The following is a 15,105-nucleotide window of genomic DNA, read 5'->3' as shown; positions in this document are numbered from 1 at the left end:
TTGCTTTCTTTCCTCCACTAGCTGTTTCAGAACAACAAATTCTGCACACAAGAGAGGCTAACCTAAATCCACTTTATTCTCACTTTTCTTTTACCTCCTCTTGTAATTTTAACTGAAGCACCTTAGAGTATAGTCTGGACATAAGTGCAATTAACACTTAAAACCTCTATAATTCATTAAGAATTATTAATATGTATAATTAACCACTCTTATCACGTGAGGTTTTAATATATATTTTATTAAGCATAGCCTAAACTAATATATACAATAGTGTGACGTTTCGGGTATCTTGCCGACACTCATCATCAGACCGTGCTGTTTGGGAATAGAGATAAAATTTAAAAAGGTGAAGGTTACTAATTAGATTTACATTGAGCAGTTCTAAATTACAATCTTAATCTTTTAACAAAGGATCAGTTATAAGATGTATTAACAATGCCAGTGAGTAGATAAATAATTCTAATAACAAATTGAGCATCTCTAAGATTATAGTTACGACTTAAAGGAGCAATTCTGTGTTACTATTACACAATTATATGAGCAGAACTTGGTTAGACTGAGCAATTTTTTTAAGTTACTTTACTTTTAGCCTATTTTATAAGATGAATTAAGACAAAACAAAACAAATCTTACCTGCTGACCGTCCTAGACCTGAAGAGGAATGGGAAAGAGGATCAGCCAGCAGTGCCTTTTATAGGCCAGTTGTTTTTTGTTTTTTTTTTAGGAGCATTAGCAACTAAGGCCATATTGCTCAGGGGATATGCAGTGGTCATTTCCTGACCTTTCCGCATTTGGTGGTCACGGGATCAAACCCCGGTCTAATCAAGAAGCATGTGCTACGCACTGCTGCATCTGCCCACCTGGCTACGGAGGCACCTTATAGGCTAGGGATTCTTATAATTACCAATAGGAATAGTGTTAGGTTATCCTAGATCCAGGGAGTTTGAAGGCTGACCTTTGACCTCCTGCTCCAATTCTGGGTTGCTGTTGACCTTTGATTATCGGTTATGGTGTGCAGGCTGATTCTGGGGGAAGGGGGGGTCTGGAAGAGGTTGTATGTGATTTGCACCTCTGGATGCCTTGTTTCTTTTTAAATAACTGTACTGTTTGATCCAGAAAGTTTAATAAACGATAAATGACATGTAGCTTTCGGAGTTAAATGGACACCATCAGAAATTTAACAGGATAAAGACATTAGAGACAACATTTTTAACGAATACAGAGTTGTGAATGCAATGATACATGCATGAGATTAAACATTCAACTACTAGGTTGCTGCATGGATGTGTGTGGATTTGCTGCCAGCGTTTATCCAGTTTCAAGATAGTTGCCTCTAAGGTAAAGTGTAGCCTTGCCCTTGCAGCGATTCATAGTTCTTGAATTGCATGAGATGTTCAGTGACTCAAGCCAGAAGCGGTGGCGAAAGTGTCGGGATTGTCAATCACTTCGTAATCGCACTTGGAGTCAAGTTCATGATGGGTCGACTAGAAGTGTTCTTCAATTGCAGACTGGTCAGTCTCACCAAGGCAAATTGACCTGTGGTGCTCTTCAAGGCGGACTTGAAGACGTCTTGAGATCTCCCCTATGTAGCAGCTGCCACAACCTTTGCAAGTTATGCGGTATACAACCCTACTGCACAAAAGAGGGGCGACCGGAGTCTTCACATTAGAAAGCAGAGAATGCAAGCTTCTACTGGGTAACTGCACGCATTTTATGCGGTATTCTCTGAGGATTTTGAAATCTGATCCGACATGCCCGGATAGTAGGGAATGTAGGCGGTAGGCATATTGTCATGTGTTGATGACAGTCTCGGGTGGATCGTGCACTTGCAAATAGCACTTGTCTAAAATATGGCTTGGATAACCAGAATTGACCAGGTCTATTCTTACTCTGGAAATCTCGGTAGGCCTAACTTCATCTGAGCTGGAATGGCTCCAAGCACAGGAGAATAGGGTGTGGGCGATGCTGTTGAGATGACTAGGGGCATGGCCTGATCTGCAGCTGGTAAACTGCCCGCACACCCATTGGCTTATGGTATACCGAGATTTCAAGGTGGGCCCACACGTTTTATCAGGACATCTAAGAATGGAAAGGACCCATCAACTTCCAATTCTAAAGTTAACTGGATGAACACAGACAATGAATTCAGGTACTCCAGTAATGTTGTTTCAGAACCATGTGGGATGACAGTGCAGATGTCATTGACGTACCTGCACCATGATGTAATATGCACTGGTGGGTCCAGGAATATCTGATCTTCCAATTCCTCCATGGCAATGTTGGCCATGACGGAGCTAATGGGAGCACCCATGGCAGTACCATGCACCTGCTTGTATAAGGAATCCCAAAGGTAATGACGCTGCCTGATAAGCATAGGTTGAGGGCAGTACAGATGTCTTCTGTGGTTAGTGATGTTCTGTTCAGTAGATTTAAGTCATTCTCCAGAGGCTTCTTGCCTCAGCTTATGGCCTGGGATCGATGTAAATAGGGATGCCACATCGAATGACACCATAATCTCGCTGTCAAAGATTGAGAGCTCTTTAAAAAGGTGAATGAACTCGCCGCTGTTAGTGACAGTGTGGGCGGTATTTCCTACAATAGGTGTAAGGAGTCAAGCAATATATTTAGATAGTTCATATGTAGGTGTATTGCAGCAGGACACAATGGACTGGAGGGGAAGGCCTGGCTTATGAATATTAGGTAGGCCATAAAACTGAGGCAGTTGGCAGCCCGTGACATGCAGAAGCCACAGAGTCAAAGCAAAAACACCCTGATTTAAAGCATGCATAGTCTAGTTTGTTAACACTTGACTCCAGGCATCCCATGACTTTGATAGGCAGATCTGTCACGGGTTCATATATGTTTGGGTCTTGTAGCAGGACAAGGGCTTTCTCTAGATAATCTGACCAGTCAAATATGACAGTACGGCGTCCCTTGTCTACGGAAAGTACGACAATGGTGTTAACTCTTCTTACAGAGGAAAGAGCAGCGTACTGTCAGTGGTTAAGGCTGGAGCAGGCGGGCTGTGTGCATCAGAGGATTGAAGCTGTTTTGAAGAGAATTTCATTACCAGCTTCTTCAGGGAGGTTTGAAATGCTTGCTTCTACTCCCATAGCAAGTTGTGTGATTGGTGTCTTCAACGGCAAGACAGTGAACTTCATTCCAGCAATCAAGAGTTGAGCTCCTCGGCGGTTAATTGTTTGCTGCTCAAATTTAAAACGAAGGAAGCGTTATTAGTTGAATGGGTGCTCGTCCTCAAGGAGTGGGCTTCTCCGCTGAAATTCACAAATTTACGTTGCTGCCGCGATGTTTGTTGTTTGTTTATTTGTTATTTGGTTTTTAGGAGCATTAGCAACTAAGGCCATATTGCTCCGGGATATGCGGTGGTCATTCCCTGACCTTTCCACATCCTCCGTATTTGGTGGTGACGGGCTCGAACCCCGGTCTAATCAAGAAGCTTGTGCAACACACTGCTCCTTCTTCCCACCTGGCTATGGAGGCGCCCTGCTGCCGCGAATGGTAAGCATCAGAGGTACAGTTAGCTTGGCGACAAATAGTATGAATAAGGTTAGACAATACCGTAGCAACCTAGTAGTTGAATGTTTAATCTCCTGCACACATCACTGCGTGCACAACTCTGTATTCGTTAAAAATGTTCTCTCAACGTCTTTTTCCTGTCAGAATTGCCGATGAAGGGGTCCATTTAATCCCAAAAGCTCAATGTCATTTATTGTTTATTAAACTTTCTGGATCAAACAGTACAGTACTTATTTATCGTCACTGAATCCAGTACTACAGGCCCATTTACCTACATTGTTTCTTTTTCTTTCCTGGGTCCATATTTCTTCACTTATTTTCTCGTTGAAGAGATGAAAATACTGTGGGTTGAACTCAACCCCCTGTTTTCTATTAGTTGCTGAAGATCCAAATAATTTGATAAGAAATGCTTCTTTGAATTTTTTCATCTCTTCAAACTTTCTGGATCAAACAGTACAGTTATTTAAAAAGAAACAAGGCATCCAGAGGTGCAGATCGCATACAACCTCTTCCAGACCTCCAGAACCAGCCCACACACCATAACTGATAATCAACGGTCAACAGCAACCCGGAATCAGAGGAGGTCAAAGGTCAGCTTTCAAGCTCCCTGGATCTAGGATAACCTAACACTATTCCTATTGGTAATTATAAGAATCCCTGGCCTATAAGAGGCACTGCTGGCTGATCCTCTTTCCCATTTCTCTTCAGGTCTGAGGGTGTCAGGAAGTAAGATTTGTTTTGTTTGTCTTAATTCATCTTATAAAATAGGCTAAAAGTAAAGTAACTTAAAAAAAAATTGCTCAGTGTAACCAAGTTATGCTCATATAATTGTGTAATAATAACATAGAATTGTTCCTTTATGTCGTAACTATAATCTTAGAGCCCAATTTGTTATTAGAATTATTTATCTACTCACTGGAATTATTGAAAATTAGAAATGACCAATTGTTAATACATATTATAACTGATCCTTTGTTAAAAAATTAAGATTATAATTTAGAACTGCTAAATGTAAATCTGATTAGTAACCTTCACCTTTTTAATTTTATCTCTATTCCCAAACAGCAGTCTGATGATTGATGTCAACAAGATAACCGAAACGTCATACTATTGTATATTAGTTTAGGCTATGCTTAATAAAATATATATTAAAAACTTCACATGGTAAAAGAGTGATTAATTATACACATTAATAATTCTTAATGGATAACAACCACGTAACGTCCTTGACCAACTATATTAGAACCTCTATAGTTCCCCAGATTCAGCTTATTTCCTTTTTTATATATGGATTAAATATAACTTACTTTCCATTCATTTAGAATTTTCCTCAGCTTTATATAATCTGCTATTAGCTGTGCTATCAGATCAAAAAAACTTGGTGGCCTACATTTAATTAGTTCCATTGATATGTTCCCAAGACCTGGAGATTTTTCGTTGTTCATTAATTTTGCACAGTCAAGAACTTGATGTTTTTTTATTTCTATCTCTTTTATCTATTGTGGAGGGATAATTATGCTCTAATACTGAGATTAGTCTTTCGTTTAGGAAGTTATTATAATTATTTTCCCATGTTGGCATATCTAAAAAGTTCTTATTCGATCGAGATTCATGTTTTCAGTGCTCTAAGCTTCACCAGGCTTCGGATGTCTGTGTTCCTCCTAATCAGCTGTCGATTTCTTGGCATCTTTTCTCCCATGCTGCATTCTTAGATCAGCAATTTTCCTTTTAACTGCATTACACCTTTTGTATGCTTCTCTATTTTCCTGATTTTTATTCATTAACCATTTGTTAGGGGCTCTTTTCTTTTCTTTCACCAAACTCACTACCTTCTCATTCCACCAATATTGTAGTCTATATTTGCAATCTACTAGGCCTAGTGTATGGCGATTTTAATGCTGTTATATAAGATATTCACCTCTTCTATTTTTTCAATGTGAGATAGATGGTTCTGGAGTCTTCTCTGGTAAAGATCTTATTGAAGTCATGTGCCAATAGTAAATACTATCACCAAGATGATTGAATAATTCGTGATATTGGAGTGTTATTATGATAATATAACTATGTGTACCATATTATTTTGTTAAATATATGTATTAGTTTATGGGAAAGATTATTGTAAAAAACATACCTAGATAAATCTATGGAGAATGCACAGATGAAGTATGTTACATATACACAAAGGATAATATATAAAAATTTAATTTCTGTATCTACAATTTCGTTGAATTCTTGGATCAACCAGCCAAATCGAAAGGAAAAATGATAAGTGGTTCTGTTTCTGTAACGATCAATATGCACTATGGCAAAATCAAAATTTCAGGTTATATAACAAATAATAGAATTCAGGATTATATTAAATATAATAGAAATTAAGAAATTTCAAATTCATATAATGTATAGTACATATTGATCAGAGTTGACTTCCAAAGAGAACAAATGATATAAACTTATCTGTCAGATCAACTATGATCAATGTGAACTATGCATTAATTACATAAATTCAAAATTCCTTAATTTCTGTTATATTTTATATAATCCTAAATTCTATTAGTTGATGTATAACCTCAAAATTGATTTTCTCATAATGCATATTGGTCATTACAGAAACAGAGAATCCCTTATTGTTGTTTTTCCTTTCAGTTTGAGTGGTTGACCTTGGAAGAAGTCACCCAAATTGTAAGTATACAGTGATAAGTTTTTGTATATTATCCTTTGTGCAGACCTCCGTAGCCGAGTGGTTAGGAGCAGGAGTGTTGTAGCACACGCTCTGAGTAGACCAGGGTTCAAGGCCCTGACTGCTAAATACGGTCGATCTGCCAACCCGCACTGGACCAGCATGGCAGATTATAGTCCATTTCTCTCAACATGAATCATTGAGGAGGCTTCCATCCTGTAGTGGGTTGATAATGGCTGCAGTTTACCTTTTTTTTTTTTTAATCCTTTGTGCATTTAGGTTCATCTAGGTATATATTTTAAGATAATCTTCCCCATAAACGAATACATATATTTAACAAAATGATATGGTATGCGTATCATATTATGGATGTAATGTGTCTATTGCCACTGCTGGCACTAGCCCATAAATTCTGTATATTAATGATTGTCAACATACTGTACAACTCATATAATATATATATATTTTTTGAATTTATATAATGTATAGTACACATTGGTCAGAGTTGCCCTCCAAAGAGAACAAATGATACAAAGTTATCTGTCGGATCAACTATGTACAGTATATATATATATATATATCCATTATTTTAAATTAAATAAAACATAAGCCAGTAGTATGGCAAAAACTGTAGAGCGAAAATTAACATAAAAATAACCCAAATAAACAATCGAACGAAAAGAAAGAATAGATATAAATAGTAGCCCAGAAACCCTAATATAATTTCGATCTTTAAATCCAATTAACAAAAACTATACAAATTTTAGGATAATGCCAATTAGTTATTAATTTAGCGGTACCCCGCCAAGAGGTACCAGTTCCAAAAGACGTGAAATATCACCCAAAGAGGGTTAAAGGAACTACCAAACGATAACAAAATCAAAATAAACTAATATAAAATAGACTGACCATCATGCCCCATTTAATTTTCGTCAACATTTAATATAATTCAATAGTAATGGGTCGATAAGCTAATTTAGCAACGCCTGTGTCGCCATCTATTTTCTTTTTTTCTTCAATATAAGCTGATTCAGCTTACAGTATGTCAGTGGTGTGGCTCTGCTTTAGAGTGCTGCCTGTTCCATAGTTTATTTTCGCTGCATAAGGACCACCGCCATGCAAATCCTCTGCATTGGTTGATCTATCGGAGAATGGAAGGGTGGTTTGGTTCTTCGATATTTCCGCCTTTGCGATGTTTTGTATGACGATTGAAATGCAGCGATTCCATGACCATTATTTGCCTCGTGGTCCTCTGTCGATATGGGGCATGATGGTCAGTCTATTTTATTTTAGTTTATTTTGATTTTGTTATCGTTTGGTAGTTCCTTTAACCCTCTTTGGGTGATATTTCACGTCTTTTGGAACTGGTACCTCTCGGGGGGGGGGGGGGGGTACCGCTAAATTAATAACTAATTGGCATTATCCTAAAATTTGTATAGTTTTTGTTAATTGGATTTAAAGATCGAAATTATATTAGGGTTTCTGGGCTACTATTTATATCTATTCTTTCTTTTCGTTCGATTGTTTATTTGGGTTATTTTTATGTTAATTTTCGCTCTACAGTTTTTGCCATACTACTGGCTTATGTTTTATTTAATTTAAAATAATGGATGTATTTCAGCTTCATATGGAGGAATTGCATGTCGCTGCCTCTAATGAATGCTTAATTATTTATTCATTTTATTATAATTTAACTTTATTTAATATAATTCAATAATAGTATATATATATATATATATATATATATATATATATATATATATATATATATTAATACAACCTACAGTATGTTTATTGGTATCTGTTATCAATTACAAGCATGATACAAACCCTAAATTGTTATGCAGTGCTATTTAAGGATTCTTTTTCCAAATCACATCATCAAACCTCATATACACAAAGTTCCAAATGAACTTTTGGAACACTTAGTAGTTATGTCCTGTGAGTGGAAAGAATCTCAAAATCTCACCAGATAATTTATGTAGCTATTGTGCCTGAAACTGATACAAGAATTGATAAAAAAGTTGATATACATATATATTTTTTCCTCCCATGTTTTATCTTAACAGATACAATCAAAGTATCACTTCCTAATGACATGGAGAATTACCATTGAGATATTTAGAATTACCTACACTTGGTTGACTTTCCAGTGGCAAAAACTCCCTTGTACTGGACTGATCTGTGACACTAGTGAAGTCTCAAAGTTGGGAATAGCTGATACAAGATTGTAGTTCGCATATGCGGCAATCAGTTTTTGACTGTCTGCAAGGAAGAATGAGTCAGCATCGAGTTATGACTTTGAACATGAAATTATTCTGCAGGCTAGACTTGCAGCTGCCACCAGCTCAACAAGAGCCAACATTGTTGAGTACTCCCATTTGGTGGTGTCACAAGTCTACCATGACTGGCTCAACAGTGGTGGTCGAACAAACCAAAAAATTCACACACAGGACATTCGCATGTGATCAACATCAATGGCGAGGTCATGTATCTCATCTCTTAACACAGCAGCAATTCAACATAGTATCCCTGCTAACCACCCAGTATAATGTAAGGAGAGCAAGACCAATATCCAAATTGACTATGCAACAGACATTAGTTCATATATGCTATGGCAGATGATAGCCATCATGAGTACCCATGGTCACTGCGAGACAAGAAACTGCACATTGCATTAGCATGTCAGCAGCAACAGTGGACCACTGACACATGGAAATCCATCACTTGGTCTGATGAATCCCATTTCCAACTCTATATGTACATTTTTGGTGTACTTGCATTTAGAGAAGCTCAACATGGAGCCATGGCACCTGGATGCACAATTGTTGTTTGGCAGTGGTATTATGGTTTGGGGACTGTTTTTGTGGCATGCCTGGGTACTCTGATCTCATTAATCAATGGCAACACCTACCTACCTATCTATCATCACATCCCTTCATGATGACAGTGCATGCACACAACTCCAGCATCTATCAACAAGACAACACACCACGCCAAAAGGACTGGCAGGTTGCAAACTGGTTTCAGGAACATGGCAACGAATTCTGTCCCCCTATGGCTGCCCAATCTTTTTTGTAAAGATTTTAGAAATCTTTTTCATAACAGAATTACCATGTAATGGCTGTTGCAGAAGATTTTTTTTTTTTTTTTCTTTCTTTCTCCAACTCTCATCACAGCTACTGACTAGATCTTCAAATCTGTTGAGCCCTAAGGACCACTTATAAATTCAACTTAAGGATGGTACTTCTGCTTTGAGACATGCTAGACTCTTGTGATATGACAAGAGTTAAAATATTCACGGGTTTTCAAAAAAAAAATTGGTAATAGCATCTTTGATCATTTTCCTTTTATATTTATTAAAATATTTTTATAACAACTAAACTATGTTCAAGTCTTTAATGAACTTTTTGTTAGGTTTAAAAATATATTATCAATTTCTTCCTGAAATAGCATAAACTCAGATTTTTATCCAGAAAAAAAAAAAAAAAAAACAGACAAACCAAACACAGCATATGTGTGATTTAAAAGAACAATAAAGTGACACTTGGCAGGCTTAGCTGCATAATAATGCACAAAAAGTGCATTTTCAATTTGTACCTCATCAAAATTAAAATATACCAGTAAGAGATACACAGATATCTTCTGCAGAAACAAACTCATTTAAGCTAAATGGCATTCAAATTTTTTTTAAAAATTGTTTCAATATTACTACAAATTGATGAAAATATATGAGAATTTAGATTTTATTCTAAATGTGTTACTTATCATGCATTACAAAACTGTTTATAAACCAGCAATGGTGGCAGGTGATGTGCAACCCTGTTTTCAAGGGTGTCACCCACCCAACAGATGACCCTCAAATAATGATCCTACATTTTTTTACATTTTCACAGAGTAATTAAGTGTTAACCTGTCAGGTAACCTAGCACAAAGTTTTCAATTGTGTTTGTTTATAGATTCATGTTACTTTTTTTACTCTTCCACTAGTTGAATAAACACTATCTAGTCTTACCGTGTTATTTTCAAAAAATTGATGTTTTCATATAGTAAAAACGAGACAATATTTGGAAACATACCAAATTTGAAAACAGAAATGAATAATAGTATCTACTACACACACACATATATATATATATATATAAAAATTGTGTTTTAAAATATTTGTATACACAAATGAACAGAAATATGAGCATGTACACATTTAAAATTTGGATGGCTAATTATTCTTTTAAACTGGAAAATGGAAGAGTAATGGACTCATTTGTATCTTATGTCTAAAATGCATACTTTTTTTTTAATTAAATAATTTTTTTAAATAAAAAGTTGTATAAAATAGAGATTGCAACAATTAAGAATAGTTGAAATTTCAAATTAAAAAAAAAAAAAAAAAAAAAAAAAAAAATGAAATAAAAAGACTGAGGTAGTCTGGAAGGGGGACCCTATTCTAAAGTTCAGCCAGTTATATTCTCCAAGCAGAATGCAAATATCTCCCAAAACATTTTCCAGAAATTTAAAAAAAGTTGGTCACATGTCAGGTGAGCCACTACCAAGGTAATAAATTAAGCAATCGTATGTATAGCTTAGCTTAATTTTCAGCACTCACCTCATAGTAATCCGCTTAGCTGGTGGAGAGTTTTACCACATACATAGTGGTTACAGGATTCTAATAACTTACAGGGATTATGGGTTTAAAACTAAGTTATGGGCTATAAAAATTTTCCTAAGAAAGGAAAGTGCACCTTCCATTCTATGGTTGCCTAATTAAATTAAATTAAAAATAGAAGCTAATAGCCATGCACGAGCGACTTTCGTCCTCAGTTCTTTCTTAGGAAAATTTTTATAGCCCATAACTTAGTTTTAAACCCATAATCCCTATAAGTTATTAGAATCCTATAGCCATTATGTATGTGGTAAAACTCTCCACCAGCTAAGCGGATTACTATGAGGTGAGTGCTGAAAATTAAGCTAAGCTATACATACGATCTAGTTATTACATTACAGCACATAAGGACTCCTTAAAACTCAAGAATAAATTTAGTAAATTAAAAAATGTTAATTTAAAAATTGTTTCTTCTTAAAAAGGAACGCAAAATTCAAGGAGTTTGCTTGCAAAGGCAGGAAACCATTGCTTTAGAACAGTGATTCCCGAACTATTAAAAATGGCATTAAGAATAAGTTGCTACAATGGATAAAAGGATGGTTGGGTGGGAGAAGACAGAAGGTGGTAATTAATGGGTGCTGCTCTTCGTGGACTAATGTTATTAGTGGAGTCCCACAGGGTTCGGTGTTGGATCCTCTGTTGTTCTGTATATTTATCAATGATATTGATGAAGGTATATCAGGCTCAGTGTCGAAGTTTGCAGATGATACAAAGGTTGGCAGGGTTGTTAATGACAGTAATGGCAGTGTGCTACTGCAACAGGATCTAGATAATTTGGGCAGATGGGCTAAGAAGTGGCAACTGAAGTTTAACCTTGACAAATGCAAAGAACTGCATATGGGCAGAAGTAACCCCAGAGAAACATACCAACTGTGTGGTACTACACTTAAGGAGGTAGAAAACGAAAAAGACCTGGGAGTAATTGTGCAGTCAGATATAAAGTTTTCTGAGCAATGCAGACAGGCTGTCAGGGCAGGTCATGGGGTTTTGTCAATGATATATAGGAATTTTGCTAGCAGGGAAAAGGAGGTGATTGTCCCTCTGTATAAGGCAATGGTCAGGTCATGCCTTGAGTACTGCGTACAGGTCTAGAGGCCTCATTTTAGGAAGGATGTAGATTTGCTTGAGCATGTACAGAGAAGGGTAACAAGATTGGTGAGGGGAATGAAGGGATCCTCTTACCAAGAGAGACTTAAGTTATGCAAATTGCAGTAGCTGGAGACTAGGCACCTGCGCGGTGATCTGACTGAGGTGTTTAAGGTCTTGAATGAGTTGAGCACGCTGAATTCTGATGGGATCCTTCCACTTGTTCAGATTATGAACCTAAGGAGGCATAAATTCAAATTAAGAAAAGATAGATGTAGAATAGATGTGCAGAAATTTGCCTTTAGCCAGCGGTTGGTTAATTGCTGGAACAAACTTCCATCTGTCGTTGTGGAAGTTGATAGGTTAAATAAATTTAAGGAGGAACTGGACAGGCATTTGGAGGGAATGGTGTGATTTTTTTTTTTTGGCTGATGCTGCGTAAGCTCATACACTTGCTTTCTTGCATACATGCCACTACTACTACTACTGTGCTCCGCAGATGCCTTGAAATCTGCAAACAGTTCTCAGGGGATCCATGAATAATGTCTGTAATGGCTACTTTGAATTTTACTTAATTTTTTAAACAATATCTAAATTTCATTAGACTGAATGTCGCACCCAACACTGAATTTGGTTGTCTACAGTCACTCCCAACTTTAAAGGACTTTGTGAGACAAAAAAAAAAAAAAAAAAAAACAATTCTTCACACTAGTAGCCTATGAGGATACTTGTGTGATTGTATACTCAAATAGTAACAGTTTATTATTTGGCTTATTTTTTGTGCTTGAAAAAGGTAATTGTAAACATATAATAATCAGTTCTAAGGTATAAATTTTTAATTTTGGACACCTATCATCAAGACACCCCATAAGTGAATTAGGATGTGAGGATCTGCATTTATTTTTCAAAACCAAAAGGGGTCCATGAGCAAAAAAATTTTGGAAACACTGCTTTAGAAGAATGTTAAATAAAAAAAGCGATTCACTTCCAAAATGCACCATTCTATCAAAATAGGCCAGAAACCCCTCCCTCATATTTGGCTGGACTGAATAATAGCAATTGTTTAACACTAGTAAATGGAAGATATAAAAATAAAATGAAAAATATTTAGGAGTAATTCTAGTCTGATATATTCTCTAAGCTGTGCGAGCTACTAGATCAGCTTATGTAATTCAGCCAATTACATACTGGAATTCCAGTAAAAACAATGAAGTTAACATTAGAGAAACCAGACTTGTGTAGTGGCCTAAAATATTTAAAGTTATTGAGATTGGGGTTTAATGGTGCAACAACCACAACTATTCATATTGAAGTATTTATTGCTTTAGAAAGATTGAGTAAACTAAATGCTGGGGCGGTACCTTTAATCTTTTTCTCAGGTAACATACACAAAAGATCATACACAGAGGGGTTAAATACAGAACTGATTGCTAGAATGATCTACAACTTAGTTTCTGTGAATGTTTAAAAACTGAAAGTGCTACTGAGCAAATTATTGGAAAGAATAATCTAGCTTTTTTGATAATGCTAGTGTATGCTACAAAAAAATGCTATAATGGTGTGCTACAAAAAAATACTTACATCGAAAAGTATTTATTTATTTATTATTTATTTTGGAGAGCACGAATAAATCAGTTCAACCATATTTCATCATTTCAACTCCTAAAAACTGAGTAGCGGAACATCGTGTTTTGGAAAGTGAATCTACTGAAAAGTTTTAACTGGTTTTAGGAAAAAACCAGCGATCCAGGTTGGTTATTCACGTGTAAATAAATAACTTGTATGGCTAAAGTCCGGTTGTTTGTGGAATTAAGCATGTGCATGTAAAAACAAATATGTATGGAAAATGTTAGCAACACGCTGGTAGTATCCGCAACACTCAGTTTCTTCTAATGTCCATAACGCAGAAACATATTACTTTCAGAATGTACCCATTCCTTTCCAACAACAATGTAGCAAATGAATGAATAAACATTTTCGGAAACTCCAAAAAAAACAAAATTACTATATAGATTATTCACAACTAACATTAATATTATATTTTGTGTATCTTGCTGTTATATGTTGTTTAGTACAATACAAATTGATTACAACGTCTGTGCAAATCTATTCCACTAGGAAAAAATGCAAAGACGTATATATATATATATATATATATGATACTAAAGTAGAGCAAATGAAAATGGTAGAGGGATCGATATAAAAATCAACAAACATAAAAATATTTCTATTTAATAAGGCAAACAAAAATGATTAAATACATTTCATTTCTTTCTTATGGACCACTGACTACTGTTACAAAGGAACGTGATATATGTCAACAAAAATGGCGACTTCCATTAACAACTGCAACTAAACCTGTATGAACTAATCGTAATTCTTCTTACCTTGGCTTATAACAACTCCTTTAATCCTAACAAATGGATCACAGTATTAACAACGTATCCACTTTCTTCTCACTCTTCTGGCAATACACAAACCTTCACAAGCACGTTTTCCACGCAAAAATCAGAATTACTTTATTTCATCCCACTGTAACCGGTCAAAACTGGTTGTATGTAAATCAGGTGCGCCACCTACAGATAATTATAAATATATATAACCAAATTATAAAGAAGGAAGAAAGTCAGTACTTTTTACACTCATTAACTTCAAGAGAAGGCCAAAATATAAAAATTACTAGCCACCGATTTATTAAACATCTTCTGGACAGTGACAAGAACAAACACCTAGCCCCCAATTTCTGATACGACAATGCTCGAGCATGCTATCATCTTTTTATCATTTATCCTCTCGGCATTGAATTAAGAGCCAAAAACTATATGAGACAAAAAGAAACGCAAAAAAGAACTTAGTCGGGATATTTTTAATTCGGGAGCGGTTGTAAAATTTTTTGATCCAAACCAATTCATGGGACTAACAGAACAATCCGAAAAGAAATTTTAAAACATAAAGGGATAATCTTGGACAAAAAAATTGGTGTTTCACCAATTTATACCACCAAGATGATTGTCTAATTTCATCCCGTCATATCACATAAAAACTAGTGATCGCAGTGATCGAGAGAGGTAATCGAATTAACCGAGTATACCATTTTCACAACGGATTATCACCAATTAACTGATTAAGAAAGAAATTAATT

At 35.8% G+C, this 15,105-nt stretch overlaps 1 protein-coding gene across 2 annotated transcripts in view; it reads right to left on the bottom strand.

The window, feature by feature from the left end:
• The window catches only part of emb (exportin-1 emb), a 457,135-nt gene extending 442,629 nt beyond the window's left edge, over positions 1 to 14,506 (bottom strand). For both annotated transcript variants that reach the window (XM_090376567.1, XM_090376568.1), the window contains exon 1: positions 14,351 to 14,506. The gene's annotated coding sequence lies outside the window, so the exon portion shown is untranslated. The remainder of the gene's footprint in view (positions 1 to 14,350) is intronic.
• Between the last annotated feature and the right edge of the window lie 599 nt (positions 14,507 to 15,105).

Source organism: Mastigoproctus giganteus, chromosome 6, assembly GCF_048544385.1.
Source record: "Mastigoproctus giganteus isolate SK-2022 chromosome 6, ASM4854438v1, whole genome shotgun sequence".
Lineage (NCBI taxonomy): Eukaryota > Metazoa > Arthropoda > Arachnida > Uropygi > Thelyphonidae > Mastigoproctus > Mastigoproctus giganteus.
The sequence above is the reverse complement of the archived record's forward strand: the minus strand, read 5'-3'. Positions and strand labels throughout refer to the sequence as shown.